Here is a 15,592-nt window from a genome sequence, read left to right on the forward strand (position 1 = left end):
CAGCTGTTGCATAACTACAATCCCCAGCATCCCCAGCCAAAGTAGTATGCCTCCAGCTGTTGCATAACTACAACACCCAGCATGCCCTTCCGCTGTCCGTACATGCTGGGGGTTGTAGCTTTTGCAACAGCTGAAGGCACACTGGTTGCAAAACACTGAGTTTGTTACCAAACTCGGTGTTTCACAACCAGTGTGCCTCCAGCTGTTGCAAAACTACAACTCCCAGCATGCACTGATAGACCGTACATGCTGGGAGTTGTAGTTTTGCAACAGCTGGATGCCCCCCCCCCCAATGTGAATGTACAGGGTACACTCACATGGGCGGAGGATTACAGTAAGTATCCGGCTGCAAGTTTGAGGTGCGGCAAAATTTCTGCCGCAGCTCAAACTGCCAGCGAGAAACTACTGTGAACCCCCCGCCCGTGTGACTGTACCCTAAAAACACTACACTACACTAACACACAATAAAATAAAAAGTAAAAAACACTACATATACACATACCCCTACACAGCCCCCCTCCCCAATAAAAATGAAAAACGTCTGGTACGCCACTGTTTCCAAAACGGAGCCTCCAGCGGTTGCAAAACTACAACTCCCAGCATGCACTGATAGACCGTACATGCTGGGAGTTGTAGTTTTGCAACAGCTGGATGTTCCCCCCCCCAATGTGAACGTACAGGGTACACTCACATGGGCGGAGGATTACAGTAAGTATCCGGCTGCAAGTTTGAGCTGCGTCAAATTTTCTGCGGTAGCTCAAACTGCCAGCGAGAAACTACTGTGAACCCGCGCCCGTGCGACTGTACCCTAAAAACACTACACTACACTAACACAAAATAAAATAAAAAGTAAAAAACACTACATATACACATACCCCTATACAACCCCCCTCCCCAATAAAAATGAAAAACGTCTGGTACGCCACTGTTTCCAAAACGGAGCCTCCAGCTGTTGCAAAACAACTACTCCCAGTATTGCCAGATAGCCGTTGACTGTCCAGGCATGCTGGGAGTTTTACAACAGCTGGAGGCACCCTGTTTGGGAATCACTGGCGTAGAATACCCCTATGTCCACCCCTATGCAAGTCCCTAATTTAGGCCTCAAATGCGCATGGCGCTCTCACTTTGGAGCCCTGTCGTATTTCAAGGCAACAGTTTAGGGTCACATATGGGGTATCGCCGTACTCGGGAGAAATTGGGCTTCAAATTTTGGGGGGTATTTTCTGCTATTACCCTTTTAAAAAATGTAAAATTTTTGGGAAAACAAGCATTTTAGGTAAAAAAAATAAATATATGCCATGTGTTTTTTTTTTGCTGTCCTGGCACCATAGGGGCTTCCTAAATGCGGCATGCCCCCAGAGCAAAATTCGCTTTCAAAAAGCCAAATGTGACTCCTTCTCTTCTGAGACCTGTAGTGCGCCAGCAGAGCACTTTTCACACCCATATGGGGTGTTTTCTGAATCGGGAGAAATTGGGCTTCAAATTTTGTGGGGTATTTTCTGCTATTACCCTTTTTAAAATTGTAAAAATTTTGGGAAACCAAGCATTTTAGGTAAAAAAAATATATATTTTTTTACATATGCAAAAGTCGTGAAACACCTGCAGGGTATTAAGATTCACATTACCCCTTGTTACGTTCCCCGAGGGGTCTAGTTTCCAAAATGGTATGCCATGTGTTTTTTTTTGCTGTTCTGGCACCATAGGGGCTTCCTAAATGCGACATGCCCCCAGAGCAAAATTTCTTTCAAAAAGCCAAATGTTACTCCTTCTCTTCTGAGACCTGTAGTGCGCCAGCAGAGCACTTTTCACCCCCATATGGGGTGTTTTCTGAATTGGGAGAAATTGGGCTTCAAATTTTGGGGGGTATTTTCCGCTAATACCCTTTTTAAAAATGTAAACATTTTGGGAAAACAAGCATTTTAGGTAAAAAAAATTTTTTTTTTTACATATGCAAAAGTTGTGAAACACCTGTAGGGCATTAAGGTTCACGTTACCCCTTGTTACGTTCCCCGAGGGGTCTAGTTTCCAAAATGGTATGCCATGTGTTTTTTTTTTGCTGTTCTGGCACCATAGGGGCTTCCTAAATGCGGCATGCCCCAGAGCAAAATTTGCTTTCAAAAAGCCAAATGTGACTCCTTCTCTTCTGAGACCTGTAGTGCGCCAGCAGAGAACTTTTCACCCCCATGCAAGGTGTTTTCTGTATCGGGAGAAATTGGGCTTCAAATTTTGGGGGGTATTTTCTGCTATTACCCTTTTTAAAAATGTAAAATTTTTGGGAAACCAAGCATTTTAGGTAAAAAAAATAAATATTTTTTTTACATATGCAAAAGTCGTGAATCACCTGTAGGGTATTAAGGTTCACTTTACCCCTTGTTACGTTCCCTGAGGGGTCTAGTTTCCAAAATGGTATGCCATGTGTTTTTTTTGCTGTCCTGGCACCATAGGGGCTTCCTAAATGCGGCATGCCCCCCAAAAACCATTTGTCGCTCCTTCCCTTCTGAGCCCTCTACTGCGCCCGCCGAACAATTAACATAGACATATGAGGTATGTGCTTACTCGAGAGAAATTGGGTTTCAAATACAAGTAAAAATGTTCTCCTTTTTATCCCTTGCAAAAATTCAAAAATTGGGTCTACAAAAACATGCGAGTGTAAAAAATGAAGATTTTGAATTTTCTCCTTCACTTTGCTACTATTCCTGTGAAACACCTAAAGGGTTAATACACTTACTGAATGTTTTTTTGAATACTTTAGGGGGTGTAGTTTTTATAATGGGGTCATTTATGGGGTATTTCTAATATGAAGACCCTTCAAATCCACTTCAAAACTGAACTGGTCCCTGAAAAATAGTGAGTTTGAAAATTTTGTGAAAAATGTCAAAATTGCTGCTGAACTTTGAAGCCCTATGGTGTCTTCCAAAAGTAAAAACTCATAAATTTTATGATGCAAACATAAAGTAGACATATTGTATATGTGAATCCAACAAAAATATATTTTGAATATCCATTTTCCTTACAAGCAGAGAGCTTCAAAGTTAGAAAAATGCAAAATTTTCATTTTTTTCATCAAATTTTGGGATTTTTCACCAAGAAAAGTTACCATAAAATTTTACCACTAAGTTAAAGTAGAATATGTCACGAAAAAACAATCTCGGAATCAGAATGATAACTAAAAGCATCCCAGAGTTATTAATGTTTAAAGTGACAGTGGTCAGAATTGCAAAAAACGCTTCGGTCCTTAAGGTATAAAATGGCTCGGTCCTTAAGGGGTTAAATGAGTAAATCAATTAACCTTCACACATATATATATATATTTTAAGTTGTAAAATAAAATAAAAAACTTTATAAATTGGACATTGTTGTAATTGTATTGACCTACAGAATCAAGATTACATGTAATTTTAACCCCTTCACGATGAGCGACGTACATGTACGGCGCCGCAAAGTGTCACTTGGCGTACATGTACATCACGGGGTTTCGGGAGCGCCGCGTCACCGGTAGCGGTGATCGGGCCGGGATGACTGCTGTTATCTAACAGCAGGCATCCCGGCACATCGCCGAGGGGGGTCCTGAGACCCCCCCTCATGACCGCGATGGGCGCAAATCGCAGGTCAATTCAGACCTGCGATCTGCGCGATTCCGGGTGATACGGGTCACTTATGGGTGTCCGGGCAAAACGGGGGAACTGTCGAGGGACCGTCGCCGAAGGTCCCTTACCTGGATCCCGGAGCGCAATCCTCCATGCGGGGATCCCCCACGTGCAGCAGCGGCAGCAATTCATCCAGGTCCTGCCACGTGAGTTGTTGCCTAACAACATCTGGAGGGCCACAGTTTACAGGGGTCTCTAAACCGTGGCCCTCCAGATGTTGCTAAACTACAACTCCCAGCATGCCCAGACAGCTGTTTGCTGTGTGAGCATGCTGGGACTTGTAGTTTTGCAATATTTAGAGGGGTTCAGGTTGTAGATCACTATGCAGTGGTCTCAAACTGTAGCCCTCCAGATGTTGCAAAACTACAACTCTCAGCATGCCCAGACAGCAGTTTGCTGTCTGGGCATGCTGCGAGTTGTAGTTTTGCAACATCTGGAGGGCTATACTTTAGAGACCACTGGACAGTGATTTACAGCCTGAACCCCTCTAAATCTTGCAAAACTACAACTCCCAGCATTCAGGAACAGCATAAGGCTGTCTTGGCATGCTGGGAGTTGTACTTACGTGCCTCCAGCCGTTGTATAACTTCATCTCCCAGCATGCCCTTCTGCAATCAGTACATGCTGGGAGTTGTAGTTTTGCAACAGCTGGAGGCACACTGGTTGGAAAATACTGAGTTAGGTCATAGAACCTAACTCAAGGTTTTCCAACCAGTGTGCCTCCAGCTGTTGCAAAACTACAACTCCCAGCATGCATGGTCTGTCAGTGCATGCTGAGAGTTGTAGTTTTGACCCCCATTTGAATGTACAGGCTACATTTACACTGGCGGCAGATTACAGTGAGTTCCCCGCTTCAAGTTTGAGCTGCGGCAAATCTTCCGCCGCAGCTCAAACTCCTAGCGGGAGACTCAGTGTAATCTGCCTCCAGTGTAAATGTAACCTAAAAACACTTAAAACACTACATATAAACACGTACACTGCCCCCCTACCACCCCCCTTCCCCTATAAAAATGAAAGACGTATTGTACCGCAGTGTTTCTAAGATGGAGCCTCCAGCTGTTGCAAAACAAAAACTCCCAGCATTTCTGGACAGCAATTGACTGTCCAAGCATGCTGGGAGTATTACAACAGCTAAAGGCACCCTGTTTGGGAATCACTGACATAGAATACCCCTATGTCCACCCCTATGCAAGACCCTAATTCAGGCCTCAAATGCGCATGGCGCTCTCACTTTGGAGCCCTCTTGTATTTCAAGGCAACAGTTTAGGGTCACTTACGGGATATCGCCATACTCGGGAGAAATTGCCAAACAAATTTTGGGGGGCTTTTTCTCCTTTTACCCCTTATGAAAAGGAACAGTTGGGGTCTACACCAGCATGTTAGTGTAAAAAAATAAACATTTTTACACTAACATGCTGGTGTTGCCCTATACTTTTCATTTTCACAAGAGGTAAAAGGGAAAAACGCCCCCCAAAATTTGTAACACAATTTCTCCTGAGTATGGAGATACCCCATATGTGGGCGTAAAGTGCTCTGGGGGCGCACAACAAGGCCCAGAAGGGAGAGTGCACCATGTACATTTGAGGTGATTTGCACAGGGGTGGCTGATTGTTACAGCGGTTCTGACAAACGCAAAAAAAAAAAAAACCACACCCACATGTGACCCCATTATGGAAACTACACCCCTCATGGAATGTAATAAGGGGTGCAGTGAGAATTTACACCCCACAGGTGTCTGACGGATCTTTGGAACAGTGGTCCGTGAAAATGAAAAATTTAGCACAGCCCACTGTTCCAAAGATCTGTCAGACACCAGTGGGGGGTAAATGCTCACTGTACCCCTCATTACATTCTGTGAGGGGTCTAGGTTCCAAAATGGTATGCCATGTGTTTTTTTTTGCTGTCCTGGCACCATAGGGGCTTCCTAAATGTGACATGCCCCCCGAGCAAAATTTGCTCTCTAAAAGCCAAATATGACTCCTTCTCTTCTGAGCATTGTAGTTTGTCCGCAGTGCACTTCAGGTCCACTTATGGGGTACTTCCATACTCAGAAGAGATGGGGTTACTAATTTTGGGGGTCTTTTCTGCTATTAACCCTTTTTTACATATGCAAAAGTCGTGAAACACCTGTGGGGTATTAAGGCTCACTTTATTCCTTGTTATGTTCCTAAGGTGGTCTAGTTTCCAAAATAGTATGCCATGTGTTTTTTTGCTGTTCTGGCACCATAGGGGCCTCCTAAATGGGACATGCCCCCCAAAAACCATTTCAGAAAAACGTACTCTCCAAAATCTCCTCGCCGCTCCTTCGCTTCTGAGCCCTCTACTGCGCCCGCCGAAAACTTTACATAGACATATGAGGTATGTGGTTACTCGAGAGAAATTGGGTTACACATACAAGTATACATTTTATCCTTTTACCCCTTGTAAAAATTCAAAAATTGGGTCTACAAGAACATGTGAGTGTAAAAAATGAAGATTTAGAATTTTCTCCTTCACTTTGCTGCTTTTCCTTTGAAACACCTAAAGGGTTAAAACACTTACTGAATGCCATTTTGAATACTTTGGGGGGGTGCAGTTGTTATAATGGGGTCTTTTATGGGGTATTTTTAATATGAAGACCCTTCAAATCCACTTCAAACCTGAACTGGTCCCTGAAAAATAGTGAGTTTGAAAATTTTGTGAAAAATTGGTGAACTTTGAAGCCCTCTGGTGTCTTCCAAAAGTAAAAACTCGTCAATTTTATGATGCAATCATAAAGTAGACATATTGTGTATGTGAATCCCAAAAAAATTATTTGGAATATCCCGTTTTCCTTATAAGCAGAGAGCTTCAAAGTTAGAAAAATGCTAAATTTTAAATTTTTTCATCAAATTTGGGGATTTTTCACCAAGAAAGGTTGCAAGTTACCACAAAAATTTACCACTATGTTAAAGTACAATATGTCACGAAAAAACAATCTCAGAACCAGAATGATAAGTAAAAGCATTCCAGATTTATTAATGTTTAAAGTGACAGTGGTCAGATTTGCAAAAAAGGGCTTCGTCCTAGAGGTGAAAATGGTCTGCGTCCTTAAGGGGTTAACCAAAAAGTGAAGTGTGTAGAAATGAAGCCCCCAAATATTAGCAAAATAGCGATTTTTGTTTAATTAAATTTTACTTCACAAATAGCTTTTTGGTAGTTTGCCATAGACCTTCGTAAATTTAATGTTGTCATTATGTAGTACAGTTGGTCCAGCAAAAAAACAACCACCATCATATGGCCCTGTATGTAGAAAATGGAAAGATTTATGGCTATCAAAAGCGAGGAGGAAAAAATAAAAATGCAAAAATAAAATATCAACGTGTCCTTAAGAGGTTAAGAAATGCACTCATGAATGCCTTTATTAGATCTTCTTTTATGAGGACTTCTTGATTCTCTTGAACTGGTAAATACTTTTAATGTATTAGACAGCATTGCAAAGCAATGAGCAACTGTTAATAAAAGATGATATAAGACGCAATGAGCTGTGTTTGGTTATTGGAATAGAATCAGATTGGTAACTTAAAGACTCGAGAATGTCCATTTGCATGAAGGGTAGTAGAGAAGAAGCTAGTAACTACAGGCCAGTTAACCTGACATCTGAAATAGGATAATTGACCACCTGAAAATGAACAATATGTTAAACCCTTAAACCCAAAACAGCATGGCTTTACTCGGGGAAGATCATGTCAGATTAATCCCATCATTTGTTTCTGACTATGTCACCAGGGCCGGATTGGTCGTCGGGCACAAGGCAGTTGACCGGTGGGCCGAACTGTCTGGTCCAGGACAAATTTAACTATAAGCACATCTTACAGACGCGTCTATAGTTAAATGCAGGGCTCAGCTGATTAACAGAGCGAAGAGCCATTGGCTCCTCACCCTGTCAATCACTCTTGCCAATGCCCGCGAAATGCAGGCAACCAAAAAGAGGCCCAAGAGTCTGTCCTCTGCGCTCTGTACTCTGGCGCTTGATTGACGTCATCATAATGCGCCGAAACGCACAAACCAAAGGAGAGAAGAAGAGAAGAGAGGCCACATTGTTGAGGACTACAGGTGAGCCAGGTAAGTATGTTTTTTTTTTTTATGTTAACACAGGGTCTGCCCCTGTGATGAAGAAAACAGTGCCCATCCCAGGTCACATTCAGCTACAGGGGATACGAGTTGTAGCTAGAAGAAATGGCATGACGGTCTGTGCCGGAACAAGAAGAGAAAGAAAAGTGAAGACTCCAATTAGAGTAACTCCAAGTAACTGTATGTAATCACTTATATGGTCTGCAGACCCTGTGTAGAGCTAATATCTACCACTATATAGTCACTGTATGAGGGGTATACTGGTATTATTGGTAATATTGGTCTCAGTATACAGGATGTGGTCAGTAACAGTGTTATGGTAATATGTAAGGTGATAATATTCCTCCTTGTATACTGATATTATTGGTAATATTGGTCTCAGTATACAGGATGTGGTCAGTAACAGTATGATGGTAAGGTATGGTGATAATATTCCTTCATGTATATTGGTTTTATTGGTAATATTGGCCAGTATACAGGATTTGGTTAATGACAGTATGATGATGATATGTATGGTGATATTTCCTCCTTGTATACTGGCATTATTGGCAATATTGGTCTCAGCATAGAGAATTTGGTCATTAACAGTATGATGGTAATATGTATGTTGATAATATTCCCCCATATATATACCATAGTTATTTGGTAGCTATATGATTCATATAGAGGTACATATGTTTATCATGGGGAATTGTCTTATATATAATATATATATATATATATATTTTTATTTTTTTTTGCCCAACTATGATTGACATTTTGCCCTCCCCTTTGTAGCTCCACCTTCATATAGCCCCACCCATGACCAGAATGGGCTGCTTAGTCTAAAATGTCTGGGCCTATTTTTGGTCCCAGTCCGGCACTGTATGTCACAGAAGTACTAGATGAAGGTGGTGCTGAGGAGATCGCCTGAACATCCGCAAAAGCCATTGATACAGGTCTATCTATAGCTGAGATATGTTGGTGAAAATTGGAATTAATCCATGGATAGATCAGTGAATTTGCAGTTGGCTGAAGGGTAGATAGATGTTGTTTAGGGGGTTTTGCAATCTTGTAAAGTTATCCTCTATGAATGAATGAATGGAGAGGTGGCACACGTGCGCAACCCCTACTCCAATCTAAGAGTGGAAAAGAGAGGTGATATTGTGATTGTGTGTCTGTAAACAAGAGTGTGAAGTATAAAAATGAGTGTAAGTATAAAAGTGAGAGAGACTTAAAATTAAGGGACTTTAAATTCAGGGAGTTTAATTGAAATATTTGATTGGGTTTTTTTACTGTTAATTTTTGCAATCCCCAAATCTAGTATGGCCTCCATGTTGGAAAAGGCAGTCCAGTTTGCATCTTGCACAATGTATGCAATCCTTGAACAGCAGTTTGAGGGTGCATATTGTTGTGCGAGATGTGTGCGAGGTGTTCATTTGGAAGCCCAGATCCTTGATCTAGAGGACGCATTGACAACTTGGAGAGGAGTCTCCTGCTAACTAAGCAAGTTCTCTCTGGGGTACAGGTGGAGGAGGATAGTGGGACAGAGGTACAGGACAGTCAGGCAGCTAGCTGGGTTACAGTTAGAAAACAGGGTAGAGGGAAAAGTGTCAGGGAGGCTAGTCCTGAACTGGCACACCCCAACAAGTTTGCCCAGTTGGCAGATGAGGGGAATGCCATTTCAGAGCTAGCAGTACTGCAGCAGGACTCTGCCTCTGATCGCCAGGGGGGTGTCTGCTCCAGTAATGAGGGAGGAGTGCAGGGCAGGCCAGACAGGTACTGGTAGTGGGGGATTCAATTATTAGGGGGACAGATAGGGTGATCTGTCACAAAGATCGGGATCGCCGAACAGTGTGTTGTCTTCCTGGCGCTCAAGTTCGGCACATCGCGGATCAGGTTGACATGTTGCTGGGTGGGGCTGGAGAGGACCCAGCAGTCATGGTACATATTGGCACCAATGACAAAGTAAGAGGTAGGTGGAGTATCCTTAAAAAGATTTCAGGGACTTAGGCCGCAAGCTTAAGGCAAGGACCTCCAAGGTAATATTTTCTGAAATATTACTTGTACCACAAGTCACACCAGAGAGGCAGTGGGAGATTAGGGAGGTAAACAAGTGGCTCAGAAGCTGGTGTAGGAAGGAGGGGTTTCGGTTCATGGAGAACTGGGCCGACTTTGCTGTCGAATACCGGCTCTACCGTAGGGACGGGCTGCACCTCAATGGGGAGGGCGCAACTGTGCTTGGGGAGAAGATGGCTAGAAGGGTGGAGGAGTGTTTAAACTAGGGGGGAGGGAACCTACAACATAGAGGGGGAAGATAGTGTAGATAGAGAGGGGGGACTTATTAATATACCTGGGGGTGGAGTGGAAGGAGAGGTTAGAATAGTTAATAGGGTAGGCTTCATAGGAAGAAAAAACATACACCTTTAAATTGCATGTTGACTAATGCCAGAAGTCTGTCCAATTAAACAGAGGAACTGGAGTGGTTGATGTCTGAGGAGAATTATGACATAGTGGGTATAACAGAGACTTGGTTGGACGATAGCTGTGACTGGGCGGTCAACATACAGGGTTATAGTCTATTCAGGAAGGATCGGACAAAACGGAAAGGGGAGGGGTTTGTTTTTATGTAAAGTCCAGTTGGAAGGTTGCACTGTAAAGTCCAGATGGACATTGGAGTTCAGCATTCCGAGCGATTGGAGTTTTTTGTGTTACCCCATTGCACCTCTGAACTCCTCTTGGGTCTGCCCTGGCTCCAGTGCCATTGTCCTGTTCTGGATTGTCCGAGCTGGGGCTCGGCTTGTCTTGGCAGATGCCTCAAGCCGGTACAAGTCAAGTCTGCATCTGTCGTTCCTCCTCCACCTCGCCTCTGCCTGCCCCTTCTGTACTTCGCCTGTCTCAGCTGCCAGTGAGGTTGAGCCGCTATCGGAGGACACAACCTGGTAGTTACCGCCGCAGCAAGTCCATCCCGCTTTGCGGCGGGCTCTGGTGAAAACCAGTAACTGCTTAGAACCGATCCTCCGATACGGTCCACGCCAATCCCTCTCTGGCACAGAGGATCCACCTCCAGTACTGCTTCCTGCTACTAGTCCGGATCCTGACACTTGTTCTTCAATATCTTCAATAAGGGAATCTCTCGAGGGGCCACAAAAACATTGAGCTTTAGGAAGGCAAAGTCTGATCAACTCAGAGAAGCCCTTAACAATATAAATGGGGATAATGTCCTCAAAAACATGAATACCGACACTAAATGGGAGACTTTTAAAAATATCTTAAATGCTCACTGCAAGATGTATATACCTTATGGGAATAAAAGGGTCAGGAATAAAAGAAACCAATATGGATGAATAAAAATGTTAAGGGGGCAATAAATGACAAAAATAAAGCATTTAAACTACTAAAACAGGATGGCAGTGAAGAAGCATTAAAAAGCTATAGAGAAAAACGTAAAATATGTAAAAAAAAAAACAACAAAAAAACAGATAAAAGCCGCAAAAATAGACAGAAAGACTTATTGCCAGAGAAAGTAAAACTAACCCCAAAACTTTTTTTAGCTATATAAATAGCAAAAAAGGTTACAAATGAAAGTGTTGGCCCTTTAAAAAATGATGAGGAAGAAATTATAAACGGGGATCAGGAAAAAGCAAATATATTAAACAAATTCTTCTCCACTGTGTTCACCAAGGAAAATGAAATGCCAAGTGAAATACAGCGAGATAAGGTAAACCCCCCAGTACAGGTAACCTGTGTTACCCAGGAAGAAGTACAGTGCCACCTACAAAAAAATCAAAATAGACAAATCACCAGGTTCAGATGGCATTCACCCCCGTGTTCTAAAGGAATTAAGTAATGTAATAGACAGACCCCAATTTTTTATATTCAGGGACTCTATAGTAACAGAGACTGTTACCCAGGACTGGCGCATTGCAAATGTGGTGCCAATATTTAAAAAGGGGTCAAAAGGTGACCTGAGAATTATAGATCTTTTAGTTTAACCACTGTTGTATGTAAATTGTTTGAGGGATACTATTTTAGAGTATCTTGATAAAAATAAATGTATGACTCCATATCAGTATGGCTTCACGAGGGATCGGTCCTGTCAAACTAACCTGATCAGCTTTAATGAGAAGCTGAGCTCCAGACTGGACCAGGGGCAATCGCTGGATGTCGTATATCGCATTTGATACGGTGCCACATAAAAGGTTGGTGCATAAAATGAGAATGCTTGCACTGGGGGGAAATGTGTGCAAGTGGGTAAGTAACTGGCTCAGAGGGTGGTTATAAATGGTACTTATTCTGATTGGGTGACTGTTTCTAGTGGGGTACCACAGGGGTCAGTCTTGGGTCCTGTTCTATTTAATATATTTATTAATGACCTTGTAGTTGGGTTGAATAGTAAAGTAGCAATCTTTGCAGATGATACTAAACTCTGTAAAGCGGTAATCGCTATAGAGGGCAGTGCACTGTTACAAATGGATCTGGAGAGGTTGGAAGCTTGGGATGGAAAGTAGCAGATGAGGTTCAAACCCAGATAAATATGCACATGGGAAAGAAAAATCCGGGCTGGGATTATGTATTAAATGGGAGAACACTTGGGACAATTGACGTGGAAAAGGATCTAGGAGTCTTAGTTAATAGTAAATTTAGCTGTAGTGACCAGTGTCAGGCCGCTGCTGCCAAGGCAAATAAAATCATAGGGTGCATCAATAGGGGCATAGATGCCCACGACAAGGAAATAATTCTACCGCTGTACAAATCACTAGTCAGACCACACATAGAATACTGTGTACAGTACTGGGCACCAGTGTACAAGAAAGATATAGTGGAGCTGGAGAGGGTTCAAAGACGGGCAACCAGAGTAATACGGGGAATGGGAGGACTACAATACCCAGAAAGATTATCAGAATTAGGGTTATTTAGTTTAGAAAAAAGAAGGCTTAGGGGCGACCTAATAACTATGTATAAATATATCAGGGGACCTTACAGAGATCTCTCCCATGATCTATATATACCCAGGACTGCATCTATAACAAGGGGGCATCCTCTACATCTAGAGGAAAGAAGGTTTCTACACCAGCACAGACGGGAGCAGCGAGACTGTGGAATTCTCTGCCAGAGTAGGTGGTCATGGTGAGCTCTGTAAAAGAATTTAAAATGGGTCTGGATGTATTTTTGGAGATTGATAACATTACAGGTTATGGATTCTAGATCAATATCAACTCATTAGGGACTCATTAGGGTTATAGGTTGAACTTTCGACCTTATGAACTATGTTACTATGTTACTATGTTACTCCGTTCCACTTTCTCGAGATCACAGGGGCCCCAGTGGTCAGACTCCCTATGATCAGATAATTATGTATTTTGCACAGAGACATGTTACAATTGGTGACCAGAAGGGTCAATTCTGGGTCCTATTCTTTCTAATATGTGACTTAGGAGAAGGTTTAGTGGGTAAGGTTTGCTGATGACACAAAAGTGTGCAAAAGGTACTTTATGATTTAGCTTGACTAGATAAGTGGACAGATCAATGGAAACTGCAGTTTCCATATGTACAATAATGCACTTGGGAAAAAGGAATCTCCTATCCGGGTATTGTTTTGGTAATTCTGTGTTAGTAAAGACTTTAGAAGAGAAGGATTTAGGACCATTGAACTCTGACAGCCTTAAAATGGGTCAACAGTGTAGCCAGGCAGTAGAGAAAGCAAATACAATGCTTGTCGCATAGCTAGATATTTAACTAGTAGGATCCTACTTTATCGAGCTCTAGTGACACCACATCTGGAATACTGGCATCAGTTCTGGAGGCCTCACCTACAAAAAGATATTAATAAAATAGAATGGGTCCAAAGATGGTGGAAGGTCTGAAGGATAAAACTTTTAAAAAGATTATATGGCATTTTACCATGAAAATAACTAGGACTTAACTGACATTATGTGAAATTAAACATATTTCCAATGTACAAGCATTCCTGAAAATGTACTGCCTGAGATATGTATTTGGTAATTCCTCATGTTCCTTCTTTGTTTTGCTCTTTTGTCCTTAGTTACACCCATTTGTATCATCCAATGAGATGGTCAAGCATGCTCAGTCAGTCTCTACTGTGAGTGCAAACAAGGGGAATTGTGGAGGTAGCTGCGTGCATGCGGAGAGCGGGGTACCAGGCAGAAGATTGCAGTGGTCCCAGCAGTCAAGCCCCCCGCGATCAGACACTTATCCATGGGATTCAGTCAATAGGGGATAAATACTTATGTGCCAGTGGAAAAAGTAGAGGTCAAATATTCTGTGCATGCAAGAGTACCAAATAATAAGTATTATATACCATAAACTATATACCCATTTATCCTCTAATGCCAAACAGTGCCCAGTGAGTGGCAAACTTTTCCTACAGAGAGCATAAAAACATTGTATCAGATTATACCCAAATAGTGCCACAATATTCCACACATAGTGGCAAATGGTGCCTTCATAAAGACATATACTGACAATTATTCAGATTCGACACAATGCCTGCCAAACAGTTCCTTGAGACTGTCAAACATTTCTTAGATAGTCCAGTCTTAGTGTTCAGTCCTACCATGACAGGAAAGGACTGCGTCTGAAATCTGGAACTGTCCTTCTGTATCTTGGACACCTGGGAGCTCTATATATTGAAATGGTTAAACATGATCTTCTTTCTCCTCTCTGATATCCCCTTTATCACAATAAACAGAAGAATTGTTTACAATGTACAACTTCAGATGGTCTTTCCCAATACAGTAGGATTATGAATCTAATATGCACATAAACACCCGGCAGCAACAAATCCTACACAACAATGGCTTAAAAGTAGACGTGCTGCACGGTACAACCAACCTTGGTCTTAGAACCCTTCCAATAAAACATTAGGAACTGTATATAAGAGCAGGAAAATGTACAAAGCTTCATTAAACTGAATGTTAATAAACAGGAGGGGGGTGAAGAATTAAATGATGAAGACTATATGATGTGAGCAGGGCTATAATAAGCACTAGGCGCTCTCCGCAATGCTTCATTACACATATTTTCAGAAAATGAAGCCAGTGCTGAGATAAAAATATGGCTCTGCTTCTTTTCCTAATAGGAATTAACTTGTTACAAGGAGGGAAAATAGTAAAATAAAACAACTGTTCACTGCAAGAGACAGTATTATTTGTAGCACAGTGCCCCATATTGTGACCACATGTGCTGTAGAGAAAAGCGAAGTGTAGGAACAAATAGTTAGGTAAGTAGCACTGGAGCTGTACTGTATAAAATCAAAATTTGACACCATAGACTTCAGATCTTGTAGTAATCCAGTCTATCAGACTTAGACACGAAAAGCTAGTCACAGGGGGGCTGTGGAATCATATAAGACTATAAAAGTCTCAACTATAAGACTATAAACTATACCTATAAGACTATAAAAGTCCCAACATTCCCTACACTTAACTAAGGGCATGGGGCATCAAGGGAGGTCAAATAGGCTAGGTAAGCAACAAATGGGAAGAATAGGTACCAAACCAGCAGAAAAGAGGTTAACAGGAGAAAAGCCAGAAAGTTACAACCAAGAAGGCAGTGCAGTACAAAATCAGCATGCAAAGGAAAGGTCAGGTCACAAGAAGAAGTCAGGTAAGGTCACACAAGTGGTCACAGGAAAACAGGAATTTTGTAACTGGGTCAAGTAAGTTATCTGCACATTGATTTACCTTTCAGGCACAACCTTGACCTTCCAGAGAAGGCAGAGAAGGTCACAGCTTGCAAGACCACAGCCCAGGCTCCCTCTCTCTCTCCTGCTCATAGCACTAGCTCAGCCCTGCCCTCACTTTCGACATTCTTTCTTGGTGTTCGTGTTACTAGAGACAGACTCCGCTTAA

At 42.2% G+C, this 15,592-nt stretch overlaps 1 protein-coding gene across 2 annotated transcripts in view; it reads right to left on the reverse strand.

Moving 5' to 3' along the window:
* Window positions 1-15,592, reverse strand: part of NECAB1 (N-terminal EF-hand calcium binding protein 1) — a 309,035-nt gene that overhangs the window by 225,878 nt on the left and 67,565 nt on the right. The window lies entirely within an intron of this gene.

Source organism: Hyla sarda, chromosome 5, assembly GCF_029499605.1.
Source record: "Hyla sarda isolate aHylSar1 chromosome 5, aHylSar1.hap1, whole genome shotgun sequence".
Taxonomy (NCBI): domain Eukaryota; kingdom Metazoa; phylum Chordata; class Amphibia; order Anura; family Hylidae; genus Hyla; species Hyla sarda.